Source organism: Monomorium pharaonis, chromosome 3 (genome assembly GCF_013373865.1).
Source record: "Monomorium pharaonis isolate MP-MQ-018 chromosome 3, ASM1337386v2, whole genome shotgun sequence".
Taxonomy (NCBI): domain Eukaryota; kingdom Metazoa; phylum Arthropoda; class Insecta; order Hymenoptera; family Formicidae; genus Monomorium; species Monomorium pharaonis.
The window spans coordinates 18,032,910-18,038,909 of NC_050469.1; the positions used below are offsets into that span (position 1 = coordinate 18,032,910).

The 6,000-nt window shown below is 30.1% G+C and overlaps 1 protein-coding gene across 8 annotated transcripts in view; it reads right to left on the reverse strand.

Moving 5' to 3' along the window:
* Positions 1 to 5,257, reverse strand: part of LOC105831072 (acetylcholinesterase) — a 474,599-nt gene extending 469,342 nt beyond the window's left edge. For 3 of the 8 annotated variants that reach the window (XM_036283858.1, XM_036283859.1, XM_036283857.1), the window contains exon 1: positions 4,962 to 5,255. The gene's annotated coding sequence lies outside the window, so the exon portion shown is untranslated. Of the gene's footprint in view, positions 1 to 4,677 lie in introns of all 8 variants that reach the window. The other 5 variants (XM_036283854.1, XM_036283856.1, XM_036283855.1 and 2 more) reach the window with 3 other exon arrangements.
* Positions 5,258 to 6,000: the final 743 nt, after the last annotated feature.

The following is a 6,000-nucleotide window of genomic DNA, read 5'->3' on the forward strand; positions in this document are numbered from 1 at the left end:
CATGTTATTTTGCATATGTAAAAATCAGTGAAAAAACTGTAATATTTATTTATAAAAATATTATTTAATTAACTAATATTATTTAATTAACATGTTTCATCTTTCTGATATCTAATGATTTATAACAAAGTTCACAGTTGGATGGGTGACCGTTTTTCTGATCGCATAAGATAAGCAGTGCGATAGAGTGTAATTATAGTTTACGTGATCGCGATATGTGTAGTGCACCATTATAGTGAAAGATTTTTGTAATATGGATGCAGCAAGTGCTGGATAAGACATGTACCCGAAATAATTTGTAAAACGTCAAAGTTACGGCGGCTTATTGCCTGGAATAGTCATAAAAATGACGTTAAAATGTCGTCTTTATTGTAACGTCAATAATCTGTGACATTACACCGTCATTTTAACGTTATTAAGTCGTCAATTAGTGACGTCAATAATAGTCAGGGAATAACCAAAATTTGACATCAAAATATAAATAATTATTTTAAAACACTACAAATATGTAAAATAATCTAATATTATTGATAATTATACTCACTGCTGTTTGTAGATACACAATTTGCAAAAAAATCGTAAAAATGTTACTTTCACATTTTTTTGAAAAACTTGTGTTTATCTCATACAGAAATAAATTGTGTTTGTCTTTATACAGAAATAAATCATAGGTATATGAATTATAGATTTTTACTTTCTTAATTATTTAAACAAATTATGTTTTTATAAATATTAATAAAGTGCAATGTTTAGTGTTTTTGAGAAATAAAAGAGTGTCACTTTAAAATGGTTTGATACTGACTCTCTAGTCAATAGCACAACCAACACAAAACTTTCTCAAATTCATAGAAATAATTTTTTTTATTTAATACTTTAAGTTTAATTTTCCCGATGTTTCAGTTGATTTTTATTATTTATTTTATAATAATTGGAAATTAATTTATCACTCAGTTGATGAGCAACGGCATCGGACGCCGAGCATTGTGCATGCGTTAGCGCCGTGCAGAAAGGCATGCATAACCTCAATATCTACATTTTTGCGACATCAATATCTTTGATGTTTGGTCGACAAAGTTATATCATTGTAAAGTTTGTGATTTCAAGTTTAAGTGGTTAACAATTAGTATATTATTTCGACCGTAATATATTAAACATATCAATGAATTTAAATCGGCTAACGGTCTACAACGGATCTTAGTGATGGATATAATTCTTTTTTTATTAAATTTAATTTTCTTAGCTTTATTTTTAGTGGTTATTTTATGTAGTTTATTTTAAGTGATTAATTTTTTAATTTGTACTGCAGTTTTTTCTAAAAGTTATTATATGACTTTCGATAAAATATTGAGACACTTCCATAAGAGCAATAAAGACAATGAGCTAAAAAGACAATTTTCAAACAGCCTGTTTTCCAAAATTTTGTCGGTAACATAAACTGAAATTTCGGCAGAAAATGTATTTTATATAAAATAATAACCTCTCCAAATCTTATTCCAAATTCTTGTGTTTGATTTTGGTATCGAATTACTTTAAAAGATCTATGTCGAATTGGCGACTTTTCTCTATTATTATAAAGAAATATACTAATTTTTTCAATCGCAATTTGCAGTACGCAACTTGCACAGAAAACTTTATTCCTTCAAAACACTTTATTCTTCTAAAAAAAAATTATTTTTGTACGATGACACTAATTATTTAAATTTGCATTAAAATATTAATTTAATCAAGAGTTAATTTGCTTATTTATATCTAACCTTTTTGAAAATTATCAAAGAATTACAGATTACTTTCGATTATTTGAAATATCAATGTTGAAATCGAAATACTTTGTAGAAACACAAGTCATACATAAAATTCTATACTGCAATGCCATTATATATATTTTACTAGATATTTTTTTTATTATAAAACTATTATAAGTTATTGAACAATAATATCCACATAAAAGATTAGAATTATCATAAAGTGTTTCCCATGAGCATGTCTAACAAGACAGAGACTCAACAAATCAGCGAGTGGAAAACTGGCATTTGTGCAATAATTTCTTTTTTCAATTCCCCAAACCTACTCTTAAAAAATTTATACACACACACATTGTCAAACACATCAATTCACTAATATAAGATTCAAAGTTTTTGATGAGAAATAGCTTGTAATGTAATGTAATGAATAATTTATAGTTGTAGTAGTCTTTTCACAAAAAGCCAGTTTTTAAAATAAAAATATGTATATCATAACTAAAAAAAAATTATTATCACGTATGATGTGAAATTATTCTGTATATTATTTAATGATAATTGTTTACATTATTTAATGTAATTTATGTTTTCATAGTAAAGAAAATAGTTATCGTTACATAGGAAAATATCAAAGTTAAATATCAAAGATTTTATGGAATCATTTTTTATATTGATTCAAGATTCAAACTTCATACAACCATATGTCTGAAACAGCCTAAAATTATATATATATATATATATATATATATATATATATATATATATGTATGTATATATAATAAAGATATAGAGTGTCAAAGTTAAAAGAAAAATTTTGTTCTTTCCAAAAGTTTCGAAAATCACTCGAATTATTTTCAAGTTCTTCAAACATAAGTTTCATCAACCTACCTAAATTTTTTAGAAAACGTATCTTTAAAATTAAGATGTTTTGAATATACCATTATGTGAAATTTCTGTCTTAAATTAAGATAAAGAATTACATAATCTTTTGAAATACTTAAGGGGATCCTGGAGCGACAGAGTTACCGACTTTTTTTGCGAATTGGGATTTTCAAATTGGAATAACAAAATGCAAAATTATTTTGCATGATTAAAGTACGCACAGAAATGAAAGGGGTAACGTACGATTTATTCTGATAAATTTAAAAAAGTTATTTATTAGTCACCTAGTGACAATAATTGCTTTATATGAAAAATCTACAGTTTATACGTATAAAATGGTTCCGTCGCACTATAAAAAAAAACTTTCAGGAACAACATCGTGTAATTAGAAATAAGATTAGAAGCCTAGAGAAAAAGATTCGTATTCCGCTAATTGAAAAATGAAGAAACGAAAATTTTAGTTATATACGCGTAAAAAGTCAATAAGTAGAGCAGTATAAAAAAAATTTTTTGTTCTCAATAAAATCCAATTCACAGATTGATATTAATATGTGTACTTTAATTCTGGAAAAGAATTTCTAAATCTGTAAAAGAAATACATATGAAATCTCAACACGAATGACTCTACATTATCGACCTCGATCAAATTTCAAAGGCACTCCCTAACGTAAACGCCATAATTTATATAATTATACACAAATGAATAATAATTGTTATTACATGCGATAATAAATTATGTTACTTTTTCTGATATAAAATAATAATTATTATTTATGTATATTCATATATAATTATATTATTATCACGACAAATAATTATTCGTTAAAATTTCTATAGTTTTATCAAAACAATTAATTTTTATTTTACTCTTTTCAATTTACAAAGATAAAACGAGGACTAAAACATTAAAATGAAACAAAAAGCTTAGATTATATCTACAAATAAACTAAAATTTCTAAAAATATGCATTTCAATCATTGTAGAAATTACACATTATTCTGCTTCACCCTACCAATTATTATATTACATGATCGTTTGCAACACGATAATAATTTCACAATTCATGAATCAGTTTCTACTTCCGACTTTATAGTATCCGCCGTAAACCGCAACACCGGAATACCACACAGTGTCGATTGCAATAATGCAGTCCACGAATTATCATTAAAGCATCATGAACTAAACATTGAATTCCGCGACGTCGTATGCATACTATTAAGCGGCTAAACATCCACTATGCGCGATAATATTATACTAAAAACACTAAATTAAGTATTCATAACTACGATCAAAAATTTCGAAAAGGGCTAGAATTTAAAGCACGAAAACGTCAAAAAAAAAACTTTCCCTTTCCGAAAGAATTACTTTATTATAGGCCCTGAAATCTGTCTCAATTTGCTGAATATAAATAATTTATAACTAGATTTCATTTTTAAGCATTTTAGCACATTAACATTAAATGACTTTAAAATTCGGTCACTGTTAGTATATATAAACATAAAATTTATATTAATTATGTCATAACTTAATCTTTTGTTATTTAATTAATTTTATTTCTCCAAAAATGTAAAATATGTAACTGTTGCTTTTATGAAAAAAAATTGAAAAAAAATTGAAATCTATTATTCAACTGTTGTTTTCTTCAAATAAAATTTACACATGTGTTATATTCTTCTTAAACAAAAAAAATTAATTATAAAAGAATAGGAAAGATTACGTGAGAGAAACATGAAGATACCGCGTTAATTTATACGTTATGTGAAAAAGAAAGGAAGAGAGAGAGAGAGAGAGAGAGAGAGAGAGAGAATCTTAAAATTAGAATTTGCTATTTTAAAATTAAGAACACATATTTTTCATATCACAAGGAACATTTTTCCAAATATAAAGACACGTTTTCCCTTCTGAATAATGGATCACCATTAATTTGTAAAACGCAAACTTTATAGCTTCTTTACATTGTGAGTGTAACGACGAACAATTCCTCTGCGCGAGATACATTCTCTAACCTGATCAGCTAAAATAATTCTAGAGCTACTTTAGAAAACGAAAGAACTACCATTGCTCTTTTTCACCATAAAGTCACGTCACTAGCGATAAGCTATTTCTCATCACACCACGAGCTCTCAAATGACCAATTTTCACTCTCTAATTCAATCATCCCCATCAAGATCCTTCGTCCCTTCTTTCTCCGTTTCCTTCTTCTTTCCCTCTTGTTACTTTCTAAACTCATCCTACTTTCCCTTCCATACACACTTTTATGCACAATTTACACGCACGCGCGCAGGATATAGAGCTTCACCTCTCAAAATCGCTTCCGCATTTATTCGCCTATCTTTTTACCTCCTCCCTTTAAAATATATTGTTTCCAGTAGTGACTTGGTGTCACTCCTTGCGGTGCACTCCTTTTTTCCTCTTTCTTCCCGATAATAATCGTTAAAAATTACGATTTTGACTCTAAGATTCCGGCGGGCTTTCACGACAAACGCACCACATATGTAGACACAATATCACGCGGCAACCGGCATGCCGCGTTGCACGGGGTCGACTGATCGAGGAGGCAGAAATGGAGGTGGTGCTGATGGTGGTGGCGGTGGTACTGGTAGTGGTGATGGTAGTGGTAGTGCTGGTGTTGGAGGTGGTGGTGGTAGTGGTGATGGTGGGTGCACTCCTCGCACATAAGCTGCGCGCTCAAACCTACAAGCGACCCAATCTTCAAACTTTGTCCTCGCACCCTTCCACCTCTTTCTCTCCCTCCCTCCCCCCTCCCTCCCTTTCTCACTTCACTCACTCACTCTGCCCTCTTCTCTTCTCATCCTCTCGATCTTTCTCTCTTCAATTCTCTCTCGCGGTTTCGTTCATCCGCACGCCCACGTCGTTTCACATATAACGGCAGTATCTCCCAGTATTATCCCTTGATCCTTAATCACCCGAGCGTGCACAAAGAAGCGTTGAATACCCCAAAGAAATCGTCATTTCTTCCTGTTTTGATAAGGAACATGAACGTGGTCCTCAATCTATCTAGATCAATGACGGAGCTCCTAAAGAGAGTTAACTGTTACCGAGAAAATGTTTGCGCGAAAGTGTGTTTCGTACACCACCAGCTCTGTGACACGTGATACGCCATTAAAGGTGTCTCATCACTGTAATCTGATTCTAGAGACAGAAGTCTCAAACGTTAACGATGTGATGTGTGACATTTCTTCGCGAATTGATTTATTTCCTTTTGCTAAGGTAATTGTTTGCTATTCCACAGCGGAATGACTGAAACTATCTACATCACATACATAAAATCGTGTAATAATGCTTCACATTAACATTGATGCTTCAATTGATCTGTATCACGAATCAGACCATGATATCTTTATTATATGTCTTTTGA